The 12987-nt window shown below is 27.1% G+C and overlaps 1 long non-coding RNA gene across 4 annotated transcripts; it reads right to left on the minus strand.

Moving 5' to 3' along the window:
* Nucleotides 1-7329: 7329 nt before the first annotated feature.
* Nucleotides 7330-12744, minus strand: LOC149512517 (uncharacterized). Of its 4 annotated transcripts, XR_016332058.1 has the most exons (5): nucleotides 12389-12608; nucleotides 12170-12248; nucleotides 11504-11572; nucleotides 10446-10530; nucleotides 7330-7771 (listed from the first exon to the last, which is right to left on the minus strand). It is a non-coding gene; the product is annotated as an uncharacterized LOC149512517 (long non-coding RNA). The 4 variants fall into 4 exon arrangements; XR_016332060.1 differs by lacking the exons at nucleotides 7330-7771; nucleotides 12389-12608 and adding an exon at nucleotides 12638-12744 and having other exon boundaries at nucleotides 10299-10530; XR_016332059.1 differs by lacking the exon at nucleotides 7330-7771 and having other exon boundaries at nucleotides 10299-10530; nucleotides 12333-12604.
* Nucleotides 12745-12987: the final 243 nt, after the last annotated feature.

Below are 12987 nucleotides of genomic sequence, written 5' to 3' on the forward strand. Positions count from 1 at the left end.
TCTTGGCATCACAAGCTAAGAAAAGTTTTTTATGTTAAGGATGAAAGACATAATGGTTTGGTTCTTGTCAAGCATACAAAACTTAGAGATGTATTTGATATGGGTGATGAATCATCCTTATATAGAGAGCAACAAAATGGAGAAATCCATGTTGAATTTGATGACACATAGTACTTTAAATTGGGTTAGAATTGAAGCTGATGATAAAGGAATGGAGGTCGCACCAAAGATGGACAATGAGCATGTTGAAGAAGATCCCATAGATGAACATAATGGGGAGGACATTTTTTAATTCTATATAATAGTTTAAATCATTGTTAAAGTTTTGCAATGTAAGACATAGTTCACTATTATTTTGTTTTTCTGTTACTAGCTTGAATTACTTAATTCTGTGTGATCATCTAATCTATTAATTTGTACTTAGTGCTTTTATATGGTTTGCCCCTATCAAGTTCTCTTTTATATTATACTTAGTATACTTTGTGTATTATTAGACTTAAGATGGCAAAGCGTAGATGACTGAATATCACTAAGGCAAATCTTGCCTCTAGTTCTCAATTGCTAGCATAATCTGAAGAATAACATGTGCCCGTAGATCTAAAAGTTTCACAACATGGGCCTCTATAAGAATCTTAAGAACCAATTTCTCAATCTACAAATAATGAAGATCCAGATGAACAAGTTGAACATAATTTAGGTATAAAAATACTATTTCTATTAATTCAATTCTTTATGTGTTATAATGCTGTACAATTACATTTTTTAATGAATTTAATTATTTTCTTTAATTATAATTTTTCAATGTAGGAAATGTTTAACATAAAAAAGCTTTAATTCCTACATGAATGGCTAATATTTGAGATTTGGAAGAAATGGAGCATGTTGTTGTTAAGGTCAATGATGATGCTATACCTATTGGTGATGAATCTTGCTCTTTAACTCAATTGATTGGTCGCATGGTGAGAATGCCTAGCTTTGCACCAATTAATTATACAAATTAGCATGAAATGTTAAATGATAAGGAGAAAGAAATTTGAAAAACATTAGAGGTATCAATACAATAATGTTTTAGTTGCTAGCAATGCCATGACAACAATCTTTTAGTTTCTAGTTAATAGTAGTAATTTATATAATATATATTGACATTTTTTTTCAAATTGTAATTGAAGTTTGAATTTCACAAATCTAATTCTGATGAGCTTGATGATGAAGAAATATTCAAAAAAATAAGTCTTAGGCAATAAGAAACATGCGTGCTAAGCAGAGGCAATGGAAGAATGAATTGAAGTTTAAATTTTATGATGAACACAAGCCACTGGAGGAAATGGCTACAAAGGTTGATGATTCTCGAGTAGACAAAAGTCAATTCCTGTTTCTTGCTGCATATTAGTTGAATAATAAAGCGAAGGTAAATGTTTACAACTATTTACTTTGTTTTAATACTATGATAATAATTACAAAGTTATTATAATATATCTTTTCTTGTTCATTTGTTTAAAGGAACAAAGTGAGACAAACAAACAAACCACTTAAAATTAGATGAACCTTATTGCACAAGAACAAAATCATTCTCGAGGATCATTCAAACCTTGGTACATATATCAATTTTTCTTGTCACACTTATTTAAATGAATATGAAGTTTACTTTTTATATGTGCGATTTTGTCATTACAATAATTACAACAATTATTGTTGTACCTTTACAGAAATAAAAAGCTAATGGAATTCTACCATCATGTGCTGAGGTGTATATTCTTTCGCGTACACATAAAGATGAAAGTGTTATGAATGACAAAACAGCTGGAATTATGATATTTAATTTAGTTATTACTTGCTTTTTCTTATGTTTAGTTTCTTTATATTAAAATGTTTGTTTACAATTTTAGAAACTCATGAAAAAAGATTTAAGCAAAACTAGTGCTTAAAATTCTAAAATGAGTTCATGAAAAAATGATGTTTATTCAAAAGTTAAAGGATTAGAGAGAACAAGGTGTGTTCATTGCATAGGTATAGTATCTACTTCATCCAAAAAATATGGTCCTTCATATTCTAAAATTTTTTCAGCATCAGGAAAAGGTACAAGAGTTGAAGGTTAAAATTAAAGACTTAAAAAAAACTTTAGATATTATCTTATTGGTATTTAAAAAATAATTTTCTAATAAGAATATGGATATCTTGAATATTGTTACTCACATGGTGAATATAAGATATATATAACATCTATTTTAGTTTACACATATATAAATTGTCATCTTGCTCATGAATCCTGAACTTTATTAAAATTTCTTTTGAATTATTTTTAGGTTCCTGATGCTAGTAGTGCTCTAGAAATCACATGTAAAAACTATCATTCTTCAAATTCAAGTTATCAACATAATCAAAATAAAAATGGTAAACTCGTCATCACATGATATACATGTGAAAATGCTTTGCTTGATCTTGTTTTTTAGATAGAATGCCAAAATCAATTTTGAATCTAAGTTTTGAATCATGTAATTATGTTCTTGAAACATTACCCAACGTTTTTGCCATAATCATTAAATTACACTATGATTTAAAGCCTACCCTTTTTCCCTTGAGAAGGCTTTCTTGCCTTTTTTTTTTTTTTTTTCGTTGAAAAGGCTTTCTTATGATGTATGAATGCTTTGTAGTTGTAGACTTGAATGTTATAGTGAAAATATTTGTTTAATGATACTTCTATTGACTAAAATAATCTTAGGTTGGTTTCATTAAGTTATTATTTGAAGTTAAACTAAAAAAATGAGGAGATTACACATGCAAATTAAGTTATTTCTTGTTCATTCATGCATTACACTAATGAATATGATGTTTATAAAATTATTTTTACTGCTATATAAATGGATGATTACCTTTTGTATATATGAATGAATAAGATGTTTATAAAATTATTTCTACTGGTATATGAATGGATGATTAACTTCTTACTTTTTGTATATATAAGATAATGTATAAGAATTCTAATTAGATTTTTTTATGCTATGTAAATGCTTCTTTGTAAAAATCTATGATGGGATCATTTATTTTAGGAAGTTATTTATTTACTCTAAGCATTATGTTTGTAAGGGGATTTGGTTTTGTTTTGAATGTTATGCACTTTGTTAAAATAAGATTGTTGTGTTTTGTGATGCTTGATTGATTTATTGAATACTGTTAATGAGTTGGGCTGATTAAGCTTGTTAGTTATATGATGTGGCTACACTTGTTAAGTTTTTCAAGACTTGTGATATTTTGTATGAATAAAAATATTTTGATTTTGGAAAGGGCTTGTAATAGGCGCATGTATGTTTTTTCTTATTGAGGTGGTTTTGCAATTGTTTGTTCATTTACAAATTTTTTAAAATTGTCTTGTTTAGAGTTCTATTAAAGTTTTAAGGTGATCAAAAGGTCTTTAAGTGTCTAATAGTGTAAACTTATGATTGTATTTTTTAGGGTGAGGTGGTGTAACTCTTTATCTATGTTTTATCAATGTTTGTTTTACCAGACTTGGTACAATAACTTTAGTTTTTCACTTATACTAAGTTTATGGATTATAAATAATTTACTTGTAGTTTTAATATTATTAAATATCTTTTACTTTATTGTGTTTTTTTTTTATTTATATGAAAATGTATCAAATTATGATTATAATAAATTAATAGTAATAACTGAAAATAAAATTTTTAAAAAAATTTATCAACATCTTAACATTTATATTGATGCACTTGATCGTTGAAATATTTCAAGCAGTCGCCAATTGTCAATAAAATATAATAAAAAATTAAAACATATAAGTCTATACTGATAATTTCTAACTGTTAATATAAGTAAAAAAATCAAAGCATATAATTCTATACTGACACTCTCTAACTGTCAGTATAGGTAAGAAAATTAAAAAATACAAGTCTATACTAATGGATGTTACGCATTGATATAGGTAAAAAAAATTACAACTCTATACTAACAGGCGTTAACCGTCCACATATAAGTCTATATTGACGAACGCTAGCCATCGGTATAGGTAAGAAAATTAAAACATAAAAATCTATACTGATGGCCTTTAAGCATCAGTATAGGTAAAAAAAATTACAAGTCTGTACTGACAGGCATTTACCATCGGTATAGGAAAGAAAAATTAAAACATACAAGTCTATACTAACAGGTGTTAACCGTCAGTAAAAGGTATAACAATGGAATACACAATAGATGCTACCAATAGATATACATTTACTGACGATCTTGAACTATAGGTATATCTCTGCAAGTTATTTTGACACCTTAAAAATCATCAGTATAGGTCTATACCTACAAGAGATATATTGATAGTTAAAAATTCATCAGAATATACATTTTGACCATCTATTTAGGGTTTACTATGCTATACTGATGAATTTTTAGGTTTTACCAATGATTTTTTTAGCATCAGTATATGTCAGATTTCTTGTAATGGATGTTGAATGCATGTTTGTGCTAAGTGAAATAAAAGTGTGATTGTGGGATGCCATAAAAAGGCTCGACATGCTTTTGGTTGGTTTATCAAGTTTTCAATATGTTTGATTTAATTCTCCATGAATAAAATGTTAGTTTGGTGATTTTGTGTTTGTTTTATTTTTAAAGAGGAAAAAAAAAAGATAATGGAACATGTTTTTGAAAGTTTGAAAAAACTTTAGTGTTTGATCCATTTTCCTCATGTTTTTACATGCACATCTAGTTTGTAATTTAGTTTTGTAAATGCCTAGATTTGTAATTAGTTTGTTCTTTTATCATATATTTTTCATGCATCAAATATTTACATTTTTACTAATGACATTTTTAATGACATTTTTGTAATTTGATTTTATCACGTGCATTATTGAGATCTCAAATTTAAAACCTTAAATCCTAAATCCTAAACCACAAACCCCAAACTCAAAATCCTAAACCCTAAACCTTAAATCTCAAACTTTAAACTTTAAACCCTAAACCCTAACTTAGACCTAAAACCAACCTAAAACCTTAAACCAACCCTTGATCTCCTTCATGCATTTGCATTCCATTTTAATTTGAAATATGCATTCATAAAATGTCATGCATTCATAGTTTGTCATTCACATTCAATCATCATGCATTCATATTATTACTATGTTAATTCATACATGCATTGGTTTTATAAATAAAGTTTTTAACAAAAAAATGTTTTTAAATAAGATGGCATATCAAGTAAAAATAGTCTTCGATATCTGACCTAAATATAGGAAGACTCTAGATGTCTATCATGTATGCGAGGTGCTATCTTAGTTTATGAAGCAACCTAAAAACCCCTAAGTTAGAAATACTTTTAAAGCGCTACCTAAATATAGAAGAATAAAAAAAATGTCTTGATACTTAAGGTGTTTTCACTTTGATTAAAAAATAAAATGTTTTGTTTTTCAAAAATTGATTTGCTTTTAAAAGGAAAAAAAAAATCAAGTTCCTTTTATGAATTAATGAAAAAATGAATTAATTTCTAAACACTAAAATTAGACCATTTTAACCAAAGTCTAAAGATAATATGCAATCAATAAGTACCATCTTCAACTGGCACTATAAGAGTGTTAATCCTTCCCATGCATAACTGACTCTCAAACCCTAAATTTAATTTTGCAAACCTCAATTTATTCTTTTTATAAAACATTTGAAAGGTATAAAACCTTTAAACCTTTTAAATGTTTTATCAAAATGGATAAAAATTTTTAGGTGGCCAATCACATCTTAAAAAGATTGGTGATGGCTCCTTATTTTGACTTTTCTCGAAAATGCTTTTTAAAGCCCTTCGCTTTCCAAATTCCTCATTCGTCTGATAGACAGATAGCCCCCAACCTTAAAACCTTGTGATAATATGTTTCTTATCTATAACTTACAAATATTTACATTAACTTTGTTTTTTCTAAAATCACTTTAATTTCTAAAATAGGTTTTTTGTTACATAATTCCATTAGAAATGTTGATTGACAAATTTACTTGTAAGTCTCAAGATGGTAGCATGTGCAATGATACTATGTCACCAGTTTTACATGCACCAATCTCATACAAGGAATGATTGACAAGTAGATGTTTTATTACTTTGTTTTAATGCTTACTTCCATCTTTCTTTTTTGAAATATATAGAACTCTTAGTGTCCAAGTATGGGGGCGAATAGAGAATAGATGCATATGTGAAGTACTGTGTATGAAACCTCTTATCAATAAACATCTGGATTAACATTTAATAATATTCTTTGGAAATAGAACAATAATGATTTGATTTTAGAAAGCAATGTACATATATGATATTATTACATACTAATGTTTATTTGTGAATATTTATTAGCTTTTGTTCTGTATGATAATTGTCTCATGAAAAACTTGGATTTTCTTAATATAAAAGGACTTGGCTTTAATTATTAAAATTTTTCAAATCTAGCTAGCCTGATTTTCTCATTTTTATAGGTGAACTATATAGACTATTGTAATTGTAAGTATATTTCTCACCTACGAAAATACAGGAAACACCACACCTACTACAAGATGCTATTATTGTAGACTACGAAATAAATTAAACTTTAAATATTTTATTTAAACATTCAAAATCATTATTTTTTTTAAACAAATAAAATTTATCTTAAAATTATATAAATTTATAAGTGTTTAAAAATGATTATATAAAATGAAAATAATGAAAATTGAAGAAAGTTAATTTGAAGTGATAAAACTTTTAGTTTCTATTTTAATATTTTGTTGTTGTACTCAATATTATTATTTATAATAACTTTTGGATATTTTATTCTTCTTCAAATATTATTTTATATATTTTTAAATTTGTTAAATTTTTTAATAAAAATTTTAATTTTATGATGATTTGATATTTTAATTATGTTATACGTATTTTACATCTATCTTAAACATATAGATCATCTTTAGTACACAAGATTATGATAAAATAAAATAAAATAATATTATAAATTAAATTAAATTAAATAATATCATCATATTTTGTGTTTGATGTATACAATGATTAAGATAAAATAATCTATTTATTCATTAAAATTATCCTTCTTTAAAGTTTATATAATTTAAATTATTGATATAATTTTTAAATGTATAATTGAACATTTAAATTTAATTTCATGGATTAAAAATAATCCTTTTCACTTAAGAAGGATTGAATAATTCTATGCCAAAAAGATATTAATCCTCCAAACAAACCGTATCTTTCTTTTTAGATACAAATCAAATATGATATAAAATAATTAATATCATATCCTATCAACAATGTTATATATCAAATATAACCTGACTGATTAAATAGTATTGATTTATGTATTTGCACACATCTAAATAATTAAAGATAATTTATGCATCGCATGGTATCAAGCTAGTTAATCAAATAAAAAAATTAAGAAGACAGATAAAAACATAAAAAAAAAAAAAACTGAAATTTAAAAGAAAGGAAAAAAAAAAAAAAAAAAACGTTGCGAAAAGGTTCAAGCGCCAATCTTGTCTATGCAGGTCACAGGTCTGCACTTTGGTACTTGAACGTTATCGTTTAACGGGGATTTAGAAGGCCAAAATCAGTTTCCTTCCCTTCGCGCCATCACAAGTCGATGATGGTGTCTTTCGTTTCTTTGCTCCTTGCTTTTCTACTCCAACAACTCAAACCGCAAACTTCTAGAAACCCAAAATCCAATCGACGTCGGCTGCCTCTACCACCTTGCGCCGGTGTCTTCGGTAACCAGCCTCTTCAATGTCCTCCTTTTCCCTGTCTTCCTTTACTTCTCTGTCAAATCCATCCCTTTGAAATCGTCACCAACAATCCAAAATCTAAGACCAGATTTTCGGAAAGACCAACACTGTTTTCGACAATCCCAAATCCAACAAAACTTTTTTTCTTTTCAAAAGCCCAAGAGCCGAAAAGAACCCTAAAAAACACTAAATCAAACACCTCAAAAAAATCAGTTGAATTTTTGCAATGATTTTCGATTGTTTCTCTATGCCAACGAAATCGTGTCCATTTACTGCTTATTGTTCATGCTTCAATTCTGAGCTTACTGGTAGTTTGTAATTGCTTGCCTCTGGATTGGGTTTCAATCTGGCTCCCTACGTGTTCACCGAATTCTGGTGATTGCCGACTTCTCACTCCTTTGCTTGGTGATTTTTAGGAGATTCAAATTTGTAGGAAAACATTAATGGAATTGGATCTGTTAAGATCCGATCTTGACTTTGCTAAATTCCTTTTCTTTTTCAAAGTCAAATTGATAGCCAAGAATTTTCAAACAAGCACAACTAAAATTTTGCCAATTATTTACTTGATATTTCCGAATTTTAGGAGCTGCTTGGGAGATTAAAGTCGCACTACCTTTTCTTCTCTTAAAGAGTTCGAATCACAAGAAGAATCAAGACAAACTTCTACTTAACTTCTTGAAGCTAAGAACCAATCCAGATGCATTCTTTTCAAAAGATTTGTTTTTATTAAACCAAGAATTAGACAAAAAGTGATCTTTCATTCAAACAAAACTATTCCAACCGAATCAAGAAAACTTCAAAATTCAAGTTCAAGACTACCAATTTCTTGTCTATAAATAGCCAGAGATTAGACTAGGAAATAAATGATTGGGGTGACAATTTATTCTATATAGAAAGAATGTGTTGCAATTTAGTTATTACTTTAAAAATAATATTTAATGCAATACCTGCAATAAAAAATATTTGATTAATGCGCCATAACGCCCAACACTGTTAAAAATATATGCTGATGTGTTACCAACAATTATAGGTGTAAGTGAACAAAACTTTTACCAATCATTCATAAACACATTCAATTTTTGTTGGTTTATGTTTATTTATTAAATTTTACAAACGATCTTGAGCATTATTTATACATTTGTTTATTAAACGAACTAAAAATGAATAATTATCTGTTCATATATTTATGTTTATGTACAAACACATTTACAATTTATTTAAACTTCATTCGTTTATTATTCACTTACTTTTAGTTTGTAATAATACTAATAAAATTATAATTTATCATTTACCTTAATCCTATTTGAAGATTCATTTATGTTTGTTTAAAATCATTTATATTCATCTTGGATTTGTTTATTTAAATTTATTTAGTTATGATTTGTTTATCGTTCATAAATGTTTTCATTTATATATTTGTAACATATTTATGAACATATTCATTTAATGATCACGAATAAGTTCATTTAACTTAATTAAACGAATACGAACAACTTATTATTTAAACAAACGAACATAAAAAAACAAAATAATTTTCTTAATGAACACGAAAACCTTTAAAAATAAATGAACAAATACAAACATATATTTATTCGTTTATATTTAATTCATTTACAACACTGCCAACCATAATACACAATTTGACCAAAAAAAAGTATTATTTTACTTTTTGAGTTAATGATTAGAATAAACATGTGATAAATACGATCATATCGATGCCTTGCTTTTTTGTAAAAAATAATAAAATAGAATAAACTAAAATAATAAAAAAAAGTTAAATACAAATAACTAAAAGCAAGAATGAAAAATTTTAATTTATTTTTTTAAAAAATCAAAATATTTATATTTTGAAAAATAAAATGTAAAATATTATACAATAAATTTACTTTTAGAAAATAAAATTTTATAAAATCTAAAAATATAATTTATGCAATAAAATTTATAAAATAAAAATTTAAAAGCAATAAAATATTTACAATATTTTCCATTTTTTATCAACATTTGAAAACTTTAAAAAGTTAATTAAACACATCCTTTCCAAATTAATCCAATTGACTTGGGGTTTTTACAACATTGGACACATTTTTAGAATAAAACTAGCATTTGAAATAATGCTTTGCTACGGGAGTAAAATAAAATCATGTATAAATCTAACTATTGAACAATGTATGAGAGAAATTATATGCTTGGTTTTGCATTTCTTTTTCTTTTCCCCTCTAGAAACAAAATTATTATGTCTTATGCTGTAATATAAGATCAAGAATAGACATTTAAGAAATACTTATCTACAACTATATTTGCTTCATAATAACAATAAAACCAAAGATCATGCACCTCATCTAAAATGTTTTTTCTATAGAATTTCCGCACAATTCACGCACATCTAAGGTTAATTTATGCTTGCACACATCAAGTGAAAATCAATCATAAATTTGTTGTAAAAAGTGGTTGAGGCAAACTTCACTTATATTTTCAAAAAAGGTCATTCAATTGCTTTAGGCCATTTTTTGATAAGAAGCCATTCATGTCCAAATTTTAAAGTCTTCAACCCCATCAGGCACTTAATCATAGAAGCCGTAGATTGAAACTTGGAATAGCATTTAAGAAGAGAGAACACAGAATTAACAAAGATAAAATCTGGAAAGACATAAATGAAAGGGATATAAAAGAAATAAACAAAAGTGCAGATCTAGAACATTAATAATTACCTTGACAACAGAAACTACCACGTCAAAGGAATTGTGCTAATTCTAAAATCTACCTGGGTATTTTGGTCATCATTAGTGTTTGATTCTGTATGTCAAATAAATCAAGCATTAAATTTGCTTTACTGCCAAAAATGTTATATTCCACAAAAGGAAATCCACTGTAGATCAAAATTTCCAAAGATAAAAGTAGACAAATAAAAGAACAATCGATGCTATATGAAAACATGCAAATGATGACATTACTTGCAAATAAGGATTTTGAGCTCAGGACATAAATAAGAGAAAAGTTTGAGATGGAAAAGCATATCAGAAATAATATTCATGGGTTAATGTAGAGAGCATTATATTACCTAAAGAAATGTACCATGCCAAAGGCCTATTTTCAACACCAATAATGCTGTAAATTCTATTTTATTTATGGGTTAACAAATTCTAAGTAGCTTATGGATTTGCAAAGTCGATATATTTGTTGGAACTAATTCAAATTCTTTTCAAAGCAACTAAAAATATAAATTTAAGTTAACCAAAGGTAACACATCTGAAATTATAACAGGAAAATCTTTTAGGTAAAAACAAAAATGTTCCATTAAATGGGACAAAATGTCTAAAAGAAAATGTTACAATATTTCAGGAAAAAATAAGCTAAAGTAATGTAGGAAGTCAATTAAATCAATTACCATAGATTGAAGTCCATTAATACTAACAATCTTCTCCCCATGTGCACTATCTTTGATAACTAATCTCAAATGGACCTAATTCTCTATCCGTATGGTTTGTAAAATTCAAATGTACCTTAAGAGTAGTGATTAAATCATTAAAAGCCAAATAAAATATCACAATCCTCAATGAAGGAAGAGTGCAATATTGATGATATAAAAGATAACTTCTAGTCGCATGAATTGATTTCATGTCAACTTCAACTAAAAAATTGCACTAATATATATACCAAGCCATTTTAACCCTTTTATTTCTATAGTTCGTGTCATACAAAAAGAATCCAATTGTAGCAGAAAGACTTAATTGCTTATATTAGAGAATTCAAGTCAATCTTAACCTACCTTAGCGGTGCGGGCCTGTACAACTGATATGGGTTTATCAGTAATATTTTTAGAATCAAAACCATTGACCTGCATTATTTGGTTAAAGCACAGGATACAAAAATCACTAATCCAATCAAACCACTAATGAGATGGGTTAATGATTAATGTTTTCAGAAACAAAATTCTCATCGAATCACTAATCTCAATAATAGGCATTACCTCCTTTTGTGCAGGTAGTAAAAGATAGGATGTTAATTTAAAAAGAAAAAAGAAAAAGATCCATAAATAAAACAAACTAATAGTGACTAATTACCATGAAGAGAGAGGGTATTTTCTTTAGCACTGTTATCGATTTTTCTTCAAAAACCAAAAACTCAAAAACAGTTAAAAAATAAATTTAATTATACTAAGAAGAAAACAACCCATGTGCTTTTTTATGGGTAATTATCCCAGTAAACTTAAGAAAATTTCTTACATAAACAAAATCCATATAAAATAAATAAGTGAAAGCGTAACACATAAAAGGAACAAAAAATCGGACAGAAATAACTTAAAAGAAAACTCATACATTTTCGCATGTAGCATAACATAATAGATCAAAATTTTCATATCCATATGGCTCTAAAAAATTGATATCTTAGGTCTCAAATACAAAACAGGACATGACGAAGAAGATAAACAAACCTTGAAGGACTTTGAAGATGACAGAGGGTTGTTGATATTGCAGACTTCTTCTCCCCTGCTCATCGTCGTTGCTTCCGCCCTACCAAAAATAAAGAAATCTTGCAAAGTTAAGAATTATGAAAATTTCAAAATAGAGACTAATAAAATTCAATCATTTTCTTACAACCGAAAAGAAACCCAAATCTGATTTTTTTTTCTAATTTTTTTCTTTCTTTTTACTTTTTTGCTGATAACCCAAATATGATTTTATTTGTCGACAACCCTTCTCCTTCCTTCTCTCTGTCTTCTCTCATATCTAAAAATTTTTCTCCTTCATTTCTTCTTCCAAATTTCTCTCCTATACCTTTTTTCTCTCTCACTATTCTCTCCAGATTCTTCCTTTCTCAATTATATAGATATTAATCTCTTCATTTTCTACCGATTATCTTTTCATTTTGTAGACCTTTACTATTTTTTTTCCCAACTCACCCTTGACATTTGATAAAAGTCTTAATGTGACCTTTTCGAACAAGTGTCGACTAAATAAACGTTTACAGTAAATCTATTGGCAAAAATATATGTAAGTTAGATGAATGGCATGAATATTGGACGCTCTGAAATACTTATTGTTAGAGGGTTAAAACTTGATATTCGATTTCAATAACACGTGGTATAATATTTAATGAAAAAAAAAAAGGGGTAAAACCACAATTCCTAATTCTCTCCTTAAAATAAATTTACAGAACCAACGCATGAAAATTAATGATCCATAGGATGATTTAGACAGTTAAAACTTTTTTTTGGCCAATTAGATTTAAAACTTATTTGCAACTCTCTAT

This window comes from Durio zibethinus, chromosome 22 (genome assembly GCF_047325235.1).
Source record: "Durio zibethinus cultivar Kanyao isolate XHJ-2024 chromosome 22, ASM4732523v1, whole genome shotgun sequence".
Taxonomy (NCBI): Eukaryota; Viridiplantae; Streptophyta; class Magnoliopsida; order Malvales; family Malvaceae; genus Durio; species Durio zibethinus.